Source organism: Hordeum vulgare, unplaced genomic scaffold (genome assembly GCF_904849725.1).
Source record: "Hordeum vulgare subsp. vulgare unplaced genomic scaffold, MorexV3_pseudomolecules_assembly, whole genome shotgun sequence".
In the NCBI taxonomy this organism is placed as follows: domain Eukaryota; kingdom Viridiplantae; phylum Streptophyta; class Magnoliopsida; order Poales; family Poaceae; genus Hordeum; species Hordeum vulgare.
This window is the reverse complement of record NW_025422563.1, coordinates 43,636-59,279: the sequence shown is the minus strand read 5'-3', so window position 1 is coordinate 59,279 and position 15,644 is coordinate 43,636. Positions and strand designations below refer to the sequence as shown.

At 35.8% G+C, this 15,644-nt stretch overlaps 2 non-coding genes across 2 annotated transcripts; both read left to right on the top strand.

Moving 5' to 3' along the window:
* Positions 1-5,963: 5,963 nt before the first annotated feature.
* TRNAP-UGG lies at positions 5,964-6,037 on the top strand. The gene has a single exon. It is a non-coding gene; the product is annotated as a tRNA-Pro (tRNA).
* Positions 6,038-6,176: 139 nt separating this feature from the next.
* On the top strand, positions 6,177-6,250 carry TRNAW-CCA. The gene has a single exon. It is a non-coding gene; the product is annotated as a tRNA-Trp (tRNA).
* The last annotated feature ends 9,394 nt before the right edge of the window (positions 6,251-15,644 follow it).

The window sequence follows — 15,644 nt, the reverse complement described above, 5'->3', positions numbered from 1 at the left end:
CTCGGAACAATGTTCTAGCGCCATGCCAAATGTGTCCGAAAAAGAAGAGCAAAGCAAAGGTAGCATGACCAAAAGTGAACCAACCCCTTGGACTGCTGCGAAAAACACCATCGGATTTCAAAGTAGCCCGGTCTAATTCAAAAATTTCCCCTAATTGAGAACGCCTCGCATATTTTTTTACAGTAGCAGGATCAGAATAATTTACTCCATTAAGTTCGCCACCATAGAACTCCACCGTTACGCCTACTTGTTCAACACTATATTTGGATTCTGCTCTTCTAAAAGGAACGTCCGCTCTAACAATTCCCTCCTCATCTACCAAAACAACCGGAAATGTTTCAAAAAAAGTAGGCATACGGCGTACAAAAAGCTCACGTCCTTCTTTATCTCTAAAGACGGGATGTCCTAACCATCCAACAGCTATTCCATCCCCATTGTCCATTGAGCCCGCTCTGAATAATCCCCCTTTTGCCGGATTATTACCAATATAATCATAAAAGGCTAATTTTTCGGGAATTTTAGACCAAGCTTCTGATAAACTAAGATTTTCGGCTAAACCATTGCTAACTCTTCGATATATTTCTTGCTGAAAGTATCCCTGATCCCACTGATAACGAGTAGGCCCAAATAATTCGATTGGGGTCGTTGCTGACCCATACCACATAGTTCCAGCAACTACGAAAGCTGCAAAAAAAACAGCAGCGATACTACTGGAAAGTACAGTTTCAATATTGCCCATACGTAATCCTTTATATAGACGTTGAGGCGGACGGACACTAAGATGGAATAAGCCCGCTAATATACCCAATGTACCCGCAGCAATATGATGAGAAGCTATTCCCCCCGGAACAAAAGGATCAAAACCTTCTGCACCCCACGCTGGATTTACAGCTTGTACTTTTCCAGTTAGTCCATAAGGATCGGATACCCATATCCCAGGACCATACAAACCCGTTACATGAAATGCCCCAAAGCCAAAGCAAGCCACCCCTGCAAGAAATAAATGAATTCCAAAGATCTTGGGCAAATCCAAAGAGGGTTTTCCCGTCCGCTCATCAGAGAATATTTCTAGGTCCCAATATACCCAATGCCAGATCGCTGCCAAGAAACACAAGCCAGAAAACACAATATGCGTAGCTGCCACACCTTCATAACTCCAAATACCCGGATTTGTTACAGTTCCTCCTGAAATACTCCAACCACCCCACGAATCCGTTATTCCTAAACGAGTCATGAAGGGAATTACGAACATACCTTGTCTCCACATTGGATCCAGAACAGGATCAGAGGGATCAAAAACTGCTAATTCGTATAAAGCCATTGAGCCAGCCCAACCAGAAACTAGAGCTGTGTGCATTATATGCACCGCAAGCAATCGACCCGGATCATTCAATACGACAGTATGAACACGATACCAAGGCAAACCCATGGAAATACCCCTTTAGCAAAGAAAAATAGACACGATGTCGCTTTATTTTATCGCATTGAAAAAGATTATCCATTGTACCTAACCCTTCTAGGGGATTCTGTGTCAGAAAGCGCGAATATTTATTTCATTCCATTAAAAATAAGAAGCCAATTCTGTTCATAAGAAGAAAGAGAAGCAGATCTATTCTATACTCGATAAGTGCCAATATGCAATGGGTAACTTGGCCAATTTGGAAAAAACGAAGAATAGATCGCTACCCCTCTTTGTTTAGCATTCGAATCACCCATTCCTTTTTCTTTATTCAATCTGTCTTACCTTTCTTATATGTATAACCTTTCCATCTATGTATTAATAGAATCTATAGTATTCATATAGAATAGAATAAGAATAAAATAGAATAGAATAAGAATAAAAATTAAGACAATAAACTGCAGATTCTTTCTTTCTGTTCCATTCTTACGTTTCCATATTAAAGTGTTTCTTACTTAAATTTAATAATATTAATCTAATATGCCCATTGGTGTTCCAAAAGTACCTTACCGGATTCCTGGAGATGAAGAAGCGACTTGGGTTGACTTATACAATGTTATGTATCGAGAAAGGACACTTTTTTTAGGTCAAGAGATTCGTTGCGAGATCACGAATCATATTACAGGTCTCATGGTATATCTGAGTATAGAAGATGGAATTAGTGATATTTTTTTGTTTATAAACTCCCCAGGCGGTTGGCTAATCTCAGGAATGGCTATTTTTGATACGATGCAAACGGTGACACCAGATATATATACAATATGCCTCGGAATAGCCGCGTCCATGGCGTCCTTCATTCTGCTTGGAGGAGAACCCGCCAAGCGTATAGCATTCCCTCACGCGAGGATTATGCTTCACCAACCTGCTAGTGCTTATTATCGGGCAAGGACACCAGAATTTTTACTAGAAGTAGAAGAGTTACACAAAGTTCGCGAAATGATCACAAGGGTTTATGCACTAAGAACAGGCAAGCCTTTTTGGGTTGTATCCGAAGACATGGAAAGGGATGTTTTTATGTCAGCAGACGAAGCCAAAGCTTATGGACTTGTCGATATTGTAGGGGATGAAATGATTGACAAGCACTGCGATACTGATCCAGTGTGGTTTCCGGAAATGTTTAAGGATTGGTAGTGTCCGGATTTCTTGTAAAGTTATTTCACAGCTAAATTCGTGTTTTCCTCGATTTAATAGAAAATAGAAAGACTTCATGATGAGCAATCATCAGGTTAAGATGGATCTAAACCAATCCATTTTTTTCTATATACATACAACATGCCAACGGTTAAACAACTTATTAGAAACGCAAGACAGCCAATACGAAATGCTAGAAAAACGGCTGCGCTTAAAGGATGCCCTCAGCGTCGAGGAACATGTGCTAGGGTGTATGTGCGACTCGTTCAGATCATGACTTCAAACAAATATAAAAAAAATTTGAAGTATCCCTGATTAGTACCAATGAATAGGATATAGCTTCTCTATCCTAGATTTCTATGGTATATGGAATTTCTGGTTTCCTTTGGTGCAAATCGAATTATCTAAATTTGGAAATAAGAAGCAATTCTCCCATTGGTAGCAAATGGTTATCCATTAAGCGGAGGAAATAGTAATAAAAAGAAAAAGGCTTATGCTCTTTTATCTTATAAAGAACGGACTAACAGGGTCAGCTACTTAGCCAACTTTCATAATTAAATACCGTCACTGTATGGATAACTCTTATTGTGAAAAGAGCTATTTACTCTATAATGGATAGGTAGAGCCAAAGAATGTGAACTATACAAGTTCGTAATACTTTTTGATGAAAGAAAGGGCTCCGGTGTATAGAGAGGGCCTCACCGTTTAAAAGGGAACCATAGAAACGATGGAACCCACTATTTTTTTTAGTATTATTTAGAATGAATTTGTTATTTCGTATAGAAATAACTGAACGGAGTGGAATAAAAAATCGTGGTTGGGAAGGTTACTATAGCAAAAGCCATTGGAATTAATATTTTATATATCGGAATAATTAGTTTTGTTATTAATGAGAAAAAGGGTGGCTAAAAGAAGAGAAATCATTAGTTATTCATTAAGGTTAATTTGATTCAATGACCAGAGTTCCGCGAGGATATATAGCCCGGAGACGACGAACAAAAATGCGTTCATTTGCCTCAAACTTTAGAGGGGCTCATTTAAGACTTAATCGAATGATTACCCAACAAGTAAAAAGAGCTTTTGTTTCCTCTCATCGAGATAGAGGTAGGCAAAAGAGGGATTTTCGTCGTTTGTGGATCACTCGGATAAACGCAGCAACGCGGGTATATAAAGTATTCGATAGTTATAGTAAATTAATACACAACCTGTACAAGAAGAAATTGATTCTTAATCGTAAAATGCTTGCACAAGTAGCTGTATCAAATCCAAATAATCTTTACACGATTTCCAATAAAATAAAGATCATCAATTAAAGGTATAAATAAAGTAATATACTGGAATAATAAAAGATGAATTCCCGGAGAGGGAACTCCGGGAAGATACAATAAATTAAGATTAAGTGGTAGGAATCGACGAGCTGGATTACTTTCTTTATAATATATATAGGTCTGGCCCTTGCGAATTCGAATAAAACATCAACAATCGGAACTTAAGTTCCGGTTGTTGTTTCTTAAATTTTGGTTGTAGTTTCTTAAGTTTCGATTGGAATTGTACTTTTGCGTTAATTGAGGAATATGTCTATTTTTTCTGGGTCTAGAACCTGTAATTATTGAAATTGACTGGGCTTGAAATTGTTTTTCGTTCTCATAGTTACGAAACGGTAAAAAAGATAAAATACGAGCCTGTTTTATAGCAAGAGTAATTAATCGTTGTTGTTTCAAGGTTAATCTATTTATTCGTCTCGATAATATTTTTCCTTGTTCACTAATAAATCTATTAATTAAACTCATGTTTCTATAATCAATTCGATCTCCCGGGCCAATCCGGGGACGCCTACGAAAAGGTTGTTTAGATTTACGAAAAGGTTGTTTGAATTTACGAAAAGTTTGCTTGGATTTACGAAAGGGTTGCTTGGATTTATTAAAAGTTTGCTTGGATTTACTAAAGGGTTGCTTAGATTTAAGAAAAGGTTGTTTAGATGTATACATGATTTATTCCTTATTTAATTTAAAATTGGAAAATGCACTTCTTTATTTTATTAATTTAGGATCCAGAAGAAGTAGTTTTTCTTTGATCCATATCTTATTTGATTCATATTTATAGTATATGAATACCCTCTATACATATGAAATAATATCGACCGGAAATCAGATGAGTTGATTTGTATTTTGTATTCTATACTATGTTTTATTTATATATAAAATATGAAGTTCTTACTCTTTCTGTTGTTTGGAAAGATCGAATACACGATGTTCCTATTTCTTTATTTCGTGATGAGTCGTATGCTTGCGACAATAACGACAAAATTTTTTGAATTCTAATTGTCCGGGTGTATTGTGGCGATTCTTTTGAGTACTATATCTAGAAATCCCCGTCGATTCCTCATTGGCACCTTTTCGAACACAACTGATGCATTCCAAAATAACTCTGATTCTAACATCTTTTCCCTTGGCCATGAACCTCCTTTTCCTTTTGGATTGACTTAATTTAATTCTTCTACTTATTCTTTTATTCTTCTATTTTGAATCCGAAGAAGAAGAATAAAATTCATTAGAATAATTTTTTTTTATTCTTAAATTAAGTAATAAAAAATAGAGAAATAATTAAAGAATACAATCCTTGTCGAATTAGCAAAGATTTTGGTTCGAAATCCTTTCATTTAATTAGTCAGCCCCGCCTTTTTCTATGCTCTGATTTCTGAGGCCTGATTTAGCTTGGGTACCCCTTTAAATTGAATTTCTATTTTTAAAAATAGGGTTTACCAAATTTTTAATGACTCTGAGGTTCAACCCAATCCATCTTTTCTTTCTTTTTCCTTCCGATACTAAAAAAAGATTGAAAAGGATAAGATAAAATTTTGTCATATCACGAAGAAATCTATCCCTCCCATAGCAATAACTAGAATTAAAAAAAAGGGAATGACAAAGCATCCGGGAATAAACGATTAATTTCTATCAATAAACCTGCTAAAGCACCAAACCATAGAGTACTTAGCACGGGTGCTACAGAGAGATATGTTTTTATATCCCGCATTGAAAATCCTCCTTCCTTGTTGGAATACATATATGATCATAAACTTATGCTATATATAAACTGAACCATAATCGACGAAATTTTCCGAAATTGTCCTATCCCTAAAAAATAAAAAGATGACCCCTTCTTCCTATATATTATCAAGGAAAAGTAATCTTTCTTTTATAGGCGAAATTCTATTGGATTTTAGCTGTATATAATTCCTTAATTATATGAGACCAAAAAGAAGAAATGACACGAGGGTTCTATATATAGATAGAGAAAGAATAAGAAAATTATGATGTGGAAAAGAAGACAGGAATTGTGTACAATGGCATTGCACAACAATTTAATTTGGAAAAGGGATGTAGCGCAGCTTGGTAGCGCGTTTGTTTTGGGTACAAAATGTCACAGGTTCAAATCCTGTCATCCCTACCTATTACTTCTTTCTTCTTTATAGGCAGTAGCAACGAGATCAATTAAAGTAAAGTGGGTATAACTGGAATTTGTGGAGACTATACGTACGTGAGATACATTAGGAATAGAAAAAGATTTTCTTTTTGAATGAATGAAAGCGCTCTTAGTTCAGTTCGGTAGAACGCGGGTCTCCAAAACCCGATGTCGTAGGTTCAAATCCTACAGAGCGTGATTCCATCTATCTTATGTCGAAGCAGAGTAAAATAATTTAACAAAATTGAATTGTAACTCCAATTTGACCTCCTCCAGACCAGAGAGGAGGTCAATAAAAAAAAAAAAATGACTCAATCAAAGATCCAACTGATCCCCACGCCTGTATTGCAAATACGCAGTCACGAATAATCCCGCTAAAGTAATAGGAATTAGGCCTAAGACGATTCCAAATAGAAAAACTTCAATCATTTCGATTTGTTCGGGGGGATAAAAAAAGAGGTACGATCTATCCCTAAATAGTACTCTAAATTATCCACGAATCTCAATGACCAAGAAAAGAATTCCTAATTAGTCTGGAAAAGAGTCGTAGAATATCAGGAATCCCAAAGAAAGATTTTGCTTTTCTGAATTATTATTATTCAGTCAATTCAAATAAGACGTATCTTGTTCAAGCCAATAAATAGAGCTGGGGTTATAGTTAAAGCAGCCAGTAGAAAACCGAAATAACTAGTTAAAGTAAGCATGAAAGAGTTAAATTCCATTTATTTTTTTTTACTACACTACATATGTTGGTAAAGCATTTACCTAAGTTATGGAAAATTCATAATTCATCAGTTATTTTAGATAATACTAAAAAACAAGATAGAGTGAGATACAGAAGTGTAAAAGAAAGTGGATTCATCAGATGATACATGAGTCCCTAATTTCGAATCAAGAGATTTGTTATGGAATTTTTCAATTGAGTAAAGTAATAATATTAAGAACTAGATCATATAACCCCATTGAATGAAAAAATGAAATTGGATTTTCAGGGAAATTTCGGAATAAGAGATAAATAAACAATTGAATTTGAAAAAAAAACTTCTTTCTATTTTGGATAATTTCTTTTTCAATAGGACCCTCTTTTTGGACTGAACGATCGAATATTCCCCTATTCCTTCTTATTTTAATTTTAACTGATTGTATTCTATATGGAATAAGAGGAGAAGAAAAGCATTCCACGACCTCCCGAGGGTCTGTTAAAAAAAAAAGAAAGCTCTTCCTTGAATTTACTTTATTTTTATTCCTTTTTCGAACTCCAACCAAAGTAGATTCGAAGACGAGTCACTTCAATTATCCTTTTAAGTTCTATTCTATCTTCTGTCTTTCCCTATTTCATCTCGTAAAGTTCCACGCTCGCAGTTTGGTCAAGAAAGTTAGACCTAATCCAACAAACAAGACAAGGATTAATTACGAATTATGAAAGGATAAATTTCACATATATATACTTGTCCTTGTATTGTGTCAGTATGAGAATATCCTTCCTAAATTATTTATCCAAACCTATTGATCATTAACTTAGATTTTCCCAAGATTTTGGCTGCTATTCCGAATTACTCTATTATTCCGAAGCCAAGGAAAATAAATAGAACCTACAAAAAAGGGGTTTTCTATTGACGCCTTGAATAACATATAGCTTACCTATAGACAAAAAAAAGTAATTATGTTTCGGAACCAGGCAAAACCAGATTGCTGTGCCATAGGAAGGATAGCTATACTAATTCGGTATACTCAAAATACACCTTTGGTACAAAATTGACAATCTCACAAGGATGAAATATCAGTAATTTTCTATTTACTGGTTGATCCCATCTTTTACGGAATCAATTCCTTTTTTGAATGTACAAAAATTTTGGGAGTTCAGCATGTCTGGAAGCACGGGAGAACGTTCTTTTGCTGATATTATTACCAGTATTCGATACTGGGTTATTCATAGCATTACTATACCTTCCCTATTCATTGCGGGTTGGTTATTTGTCAGTACGGGTTTAGCTTATGACGTGTTTGGAAGTCCTAGGCCAAACGAATATTTCACGGAAAGCCGACAAGGAATTCCGTTAATAACCGACCGTTTTGATTCTTTAGAACAACTCGATGAATTTAGTAGATCCTTTTAGGAGGCCCTCAATGACCATAGATCGAACCTATCCTATTTTTACAGTGCGATGGCTGGCTATTCACGGACTAGCTGTACCTACTGTTTTTTTCTTGGGATCAATATCAGCAATGCAGTTCATCCAACGATAAACCAAATTCCAACTATAGAACTATGACACAATCAAACCCGAATGAACAAAATGTTGAATTGAATCGTACCAGTCTATACTGGGGTTTATTACTCATTTTTGTACTTGCTGTTTTATTTTCCAATTACTTCTTCAATTGAGAGAAAGAAAGAGACTAATAAGAATTCTCTTATCCCATTTGGAAAGATACCATCCTTATAACTACCCATGACTGTTTTTGTCTCTAGCATGACCAATTGATAAAATGTGGAGGAAAGTAGGGGAAATGGCCGATACTACTGGAAGAATTCCTCTTTGGCTGATAGGTACTGTAGCTGGTATTCCTGTGATTGGTTTAGTAGGTGTTTTCTTTTATGGTTCATATTCTGGATTGGGTTCATCTCTATAGTAATCGGAGGGACCAGATTGTAAACATGAAAAAGTAGGAGCTTAGCGGGTCCTTACCCCCTTTATCTGATTAGAGCGGAAAGGACCCGCGGAATTTTTACTCTTATAACGCGAATTGAATCTATTCGATTCACTCTTATGAAGCAACAAGAAAAAGAGATCACTCGAGGATCCAATATCTTATTCCACAAAGGAAGTATCCTGAAAATCCTTGATTTAGTTTCGAGTAATAAACTAATAAAACCTTAATCAAAACTATTCAACTAGCCTAAAAATAAAAAAAAAACCTTCAATGGAAGAGTTTACTTTTTTTTGCAAAATTTCTGTAAGTTTGAAGTTAAACTTAATTAAACAAGCCAAGCAATTCTATTTGCTTACAATCACAAGAAATTTGTCCCCCGCCATATTTTCTTCCCCTCTGTTTGTCCACTACCTCGGCTAAACCTAAGCAAAAGAAAAAGAGGCCCAAGAGACAGACCCGAATAAAGAAGAAATAGTAAAGTAATCTTTGACGAATTAGGAAGAAAAAGGATTCTTATTTTGATACAAGAAGAATCGGCACAAGAAAAAGCCTTTTTCTTGTGCCGAATAGACGATTAAGAAGACCTGCAATCCCTCGAAAGAAATTTAAATTTTATTGTTCTCGCCTTTGCCTTGGATTCTCTTCTTTTGCATGAGATATAAATAAGGAATTCCAGACATCTCGTAAACAAAAAAAAGTCTAAACAAAAAAAGGATTTCCAAAAAAGATCATAGATAATTCTAGCAATTGCCAATAAATCGAGGCTTTTTACCAACTTGATGGTAAGAAATTCCGGGACCTAGAAATTCATTTCGTACAATTGAACCTTTTCAAACTGTTTCTTTTTGAGAACCAAAAAAACTTGTGCCAAAATAACGGATGCGAAGAAGAACAAAAGGCCTTGGACACGTAATGGATCCTGAAGCACGATTTCTGCGTCCCCCTGACCAAAACCTCCCACATTAGGATTGCTTGTTAATGGTTGATCAATCTTGATGGATTCCCCCTCTGAAACAAGAAGTTCTGGTCCGGGAGGTATAATATCAATCACTTGGCGTCCATCTGATGCATCAACTATGGATATTTCATACCCCCCTTTTTCTTTACGTAGTATTTTTCTTACTATACCTGTTGACGTAGCATTATAGACTGTATTGTTACTCTTGCTACCATCAGGATAGATCTGTCCTCTTCCTCGGTTTCCCCCTACATATATAGGATATTTTAAGAAATGAGCATCTTTCTTCGTAGCAGGATCAGGGGAAAGAATGGGAAAGACAATTTCACTATATTTCTTACCGGGAACAGGGCCTATCACAAGAATATTTTTTTTATCGGGACGATAACTCTGAAAAGCAAGATTTCCTATCTTTTCTTTTAACTCAGGGGAAATACGGTCGGGCGGCGCTAATTCAAATCCCTCGGGCAAAATAAGAACAGCACCTACATTCAACCCTCCCTTTTTTCCATTAGCAAGAACTTGTTTCAATTGCATATCATAAGGAATTCGAAGAACTGCTTCAAATACAGTATCGGGAAGCACAGCTTGGGGAACTTCAATATCGACGGGCTTGCTAGCTAAATGGCAATTGGCACATACAATTCGCCCAGTTGCTTCTCGTGGGTTTTCATAACCCTGCTGCGCAAAAATGGGATATGCATTTGAAATAGATGTCCGAGTTATTACGTATATCATGATCGATACAGAAATCGATCGAGTTATCTGTTCCTTTACCCAAGAAAAAGTATTTCTATTTTCCATGTCCAATCACAGATCCCAGAATTTCTACAATAAATTAGATAGGTAGCTAAGCTAATCTAGTTCCCTATACACGAATTTGTTGGCATTCTACTGCAACAGTTGTACTGCAATGATGAATACCTTAAAGCAGGTATAAATAGAAAGAATTTTGGTAAAATGGAAAAGGGCTTTCTTTCTAAAGAAAGATGCTAATTTGATTAATATTAATATCGGGAGATCAAATGAATTTATGCTTCACTAATTGAATGATAAATGACTACAAGCGAAGGAGATAGACGGTTTAAACAAAAAAAGACCCAAAATTTCAAACATGTATCTAGAATTACTGGAAAACTACAAACAAAAATAGTGAAAATAAGCTCATTAGGAGCCCATCCAAAATCGTTATAGACCCAACGAATTACTAGTTCCCAACCACGGGTGGAGTGAAATCCAACAAAAAAATCAGTAACTAAAAGAATAAAAAAAGCTTTTATTGAGTCATTTAAATTATAGAAGAATTCCTGAACCCAAGAATTCAAAATGACAAGTTCCTCTTTACCCAGAAAAAAAGAACCACTTAGAATAGCCAAACAGATTATATTTGTCGAGAAATGCAAAATGATATGGAGATGATCCTCATTATTTATTTTGACCCATTGTATTATTTCCTTGTGTATTCCTGTAGGAGGTTTTTGTACATGTGTCTTTAGTTTCCCTTTTATCATCTCGTCCAAGAGAGAAAGTTCTTCTAATTCTATGAATCTTTCTAGAATCCTTTTCTCTTGAATATCAGTTAAGAGAGTTTCGGATTGCCTGGTATTCCACCAATTCTTAATCCAAAGTTCCAGACATTTGTTAAATGAGGAAGAGACCCCCCAAGGCAAAAGTACGATAAATACAAGATATAGTAAAGAAGGCAATGCTTTCTTTTTTTTCATTTTTGATCTGTAAATGGAGTTGTTAATGAATATGCTTCATTCGCTGACTCTATTCCATTCCCTGACTCTATATGATGATATTTCTATTTCATGATATTTCTATTTCTTTGAAGCAAAAACTCTATAGGTTTGATACCCTGTATCTATTCTTCTTTTTTGTATATTAGTGGAATTTCAGTGCATTGGGTTCTTTCTTAGATCTAGATGGAATGAAATAGTGAAATAGAATAAAAAAAGCCCTTTCGGGTGAAAATGGAAGAGAAGAATAGTATGCAATATATCTAACTTCGACAAAAAAAATTTAAAATAATTTTATCTTATCCTCGTTTGTTCCTTCCTTTAGATAAATACTTAAAAATCCCCTTACAATAACAAATCCAATTTCGAAGGGACTTCCTCCCCATGTTGAGAAAACTTTTCTTCTTCCAATTTATCTTTTCTTCATTCAATTCAGTTCAAAAAAGATACCTCAAAATACTTCAATTGGTACGCGCAAGAAATAGGCCAATTCGGCAGCTTTTTGTTCAATTTCTCGTGGAGTAAAAAACTTATCATCAGTACGAGTCAAGGGAATGATCCCCTGGCCCCGGATTTCCATATAAAGAATACGACGAGGATAAAGACCCTCTTTAACCTGAATTCTAATTGATTGGATATCCCGCATAAGGAATCGAAGGAAGACGCGACGTTTTATTCCAGGGAATCCCCAACGAAAAATGCAAACTATTCCCTCTTTTCTATCGAATCGGTCATAACCACTACCTACATTCCACAAAATAGTACACCACAGGTAGGAGCTAATGAATAGGCCTGCGATTCCGTAGAAAGACATCACGACCCCCTGCGGAAAAAAAAGAATTTCTTGAGATGGAAGTATAGATATAATATTCTTACCAAGATAACTGGAAGTCCCAACCAATAAGAATCCTAGTGAACCTAGAAAAAGAATACAGGCCCAGAAAAAATTACTCCTTTTTCGAGAACCTTTTAGAAGTTCTACCCATATGTGTTCTGATCGCCAATTCATATTAGATATACTAAATCCAGCAGCGGTCGATTGAAATTGAGAGAATAAGCTAAATAATTTTGCCTTTACTTTTTTTGATTCTGAAATCGCCTTCAGCAACTAGTACTCCTGTGAAATAATAGGTTAGATACATTGACTTTCTATTCAAAAAATATTCGTTGATTCAATTAAAATAAATAAAAAAAAACTCGCTATACCAAGCTCTGCATATTCATGCATTTATGCTCGTAGCCTATATCTGCATCCATAGCCGTTTTTCATTTGTGTGTAGAAAGTGTGTGTAGAAAAAGTCACATACCCTACCATATTATATTACTTACACTAAAAAATACTAGACAATCTTTTTTTTTTGCACATAAAGAAATAAAGAAGTCATTGCAATTGCCGGAAATACTAAGCCTACTAAAGGCACGAAAATAGAAGGTAAGTTTAAATCCGTCATGGAATAGGTGTCTCAATTCAAATTTACTATTTCTATCTAGTCGAAAAATATCTTAAGATTCTTATGATATAATTAAGTATATCTATTATAAGGAATATTGACTATTGTATTTTTTTAGTTTGCAAAATATTCTGTAAAAAAAATGATAAGGATAATAAGAAAATTCCAAAAAAGGAGAACTAATTAAAAAGATTTTTTTTATTTTCCCATCCTCATGGCCTTTCTATCTTTCTAATCTAATTTGAAATTGGATTCAAAAGAAAGCGACTAGAATTTACTTCCTGCATACATACTTCTCTAGAAGCGCATACAATAATGCGTGGTAAAGGCAGAAAAATAGTATATTCAATCAAAATCAAAGGGCAAATTATCTTACCTACTATAGATCCCCTACTACCCTCTTAAGATCCCCTACTACCCTCTTAAGATCCCCCCTACTACCCTCTTAGACTTTTAAAGGCGATATACCACCCAAAGAAAGGGTATGAAAATGCCGGGTGGTGTTAGCTTTTCGACGAAGACCCGTCCTGTGCCGCGAAGTCCTGTTAGTAAGACCCCGCGCAATAATGGATTATAGAAGAATAGTATTCAAAATACTGCTCTGGACGCATATAGTAGCATTGCGATTCCTAATCTTTTTTATTTATGAATATGAACAGAAAAAATTCATTGTATCGTTGGGTCGGAGCGGAGGTTTGGTCCAGAAAAATTAGGAACAAAACGTCTACTCTACCACACTGAAGTCTATAGCGCTGTATTTCCACGAAAGTATAATTCTTACCATCAGGATACGCTCCTTTCAACGTCTCTCCGATGGGTCCAGGTTCTATGTCCAATCCCAAATCAAGGATTTCTCGCTCTTGATCGGAGTCATAAACTAAAACTACCTTTTTATCCTTTTTATTAAGGTTATAGAAAACTTCCTTATCTAGTTCTAGCATGTTGACTCACGATTACGCCTGTTAAAAGTTTCAAACGTCCTCTTTTTTGAAATTGAAAGAGAGTCTTATAAAAAGGTCTAACTTCCAAACTATGTCTTTTTTCATTCATTCTCCTTTAGTTTTTTTCTCTATCTAGAAGTGGAATAGAATAACCCGGTTGAAGGGTAATGATCATACGTCTGTAATGCATTGTACGGCCCAGAATAGGTCCTATTCTTCTACCTTTTCCAGGTAGTCGATGGCTATTCACAGCTACCACCTTAATCCAAAGAAGAGTTTGAACCAATGCTTTATTTCTGTCTTAGTGAATCCCGATTCGACATTAAAAGTATATTGATTCTTTCCCAATAAACGAAGACTTTTTTCTGTAAATACTGCGTATTTGATTCCATTATCATATGATACTACTATATTTTATTATTTTCTTTTTATTTCTTTATTGTATTATACCTTAATATATATATATATTCTAGATATATAGAATAGACGAATCTCGATTTGTCAAGTCTCATGATCATATCATGATCTATTTTTATTCGGCTCAATCTTTTTTATAAAAAAAAAGATTGAGCCGAGTTTAATTGCAATCAATTAGAAGAATAAAGAAGAATTACTGCATTTCATAACTTATTTTTTTCTCTTTTTATTTCGTTTATTTTTTTTTAGACCTTCTTATCGATAGTATCTACCGGCTCGAACTCGAATTTGATCGCCTTCCATACTTCACAAGCTGCGGCTAGTTCAGGACTCCATTTGCAAGCTGCTCGGATAATTTCATTACCTTCGCGAGCAAGATCACGCCCTTCGTTACGAGCTTGTACACAAGCTTCTAAAGCCACTCGATTAGCTGCTGCACCAGGTGCATTCCCCCAAGGATGTCCTAAAGTTCCTCCACCAAATTGTAATACAGAATCGTCCCCAAAGATTTCGGTCAGAGCTGGCATATGCCAAACATGAATACCACCTGAAGCTACCGGTATAACACCTGGCATGGATACCCAGTCCTGAGTGAAAAAGATACCGCGAGCACGATCTTTTTCAATAAAATCATCGCGCAATAAATCAACAAAACCTAAAGTCATTTCGCGTTCCCCTTCTAACTTACCTACTACTGTACCGGAGTGGATATGATCTCCCCCAGACATACGCAATGCTTTAGCTAATACACGGAAATGCATACCATGATTTTTCTGTCTATCAATAACTGCATGCATTGCACGGTGAATGTGAAGAAGTAAGCCATTGTCGCGGCAATAGTGAGCCAAAGTAGTATTTGCGGTGAATCCCCCGGTTAAGTAGTCATGCATTACAATAGGAACCCCTAATTCTCTCGCAAATACAGCTCTCTTAATCATTTCTTCACATGTACCCGCAGTCGCATTCAAGTAATGCCCCTTGATTTCACCGGTTTCGGCCTGTGATTTATAAATAGCTTCGGCACAAAAGACAAAACGGTCTCTCCAGCGCATAAATGGTTGTGAGTTTACGTTTTCATCATCTTTGGTAAAATCAAGTCCACCACGTAGACACTCATAACACGCTCTACCATAATTTTTTGCGGATAATCCCAATTTTGGTTTAATAGTACATCCCAATAAAGGACGGCCATACTTGTTCAACTTATCTCTTTCAACTTGGATACCATGAGGCGGGCCTTGGAAAGTTTTTGAATAAGTAGGGGGAATTCGTAGATCCTCCAAACGTAGAGCACGTAGGGCTTTGAACCCAAATACGTTACCCACAATGGAAGTAAACATGTTAGTAACGGAACCCTCCTCAAATAGGTCTAATGGATAAGCTACATAACAGATCCATTGGCTGTCTTCCCCAGCAACAGGCTCGATG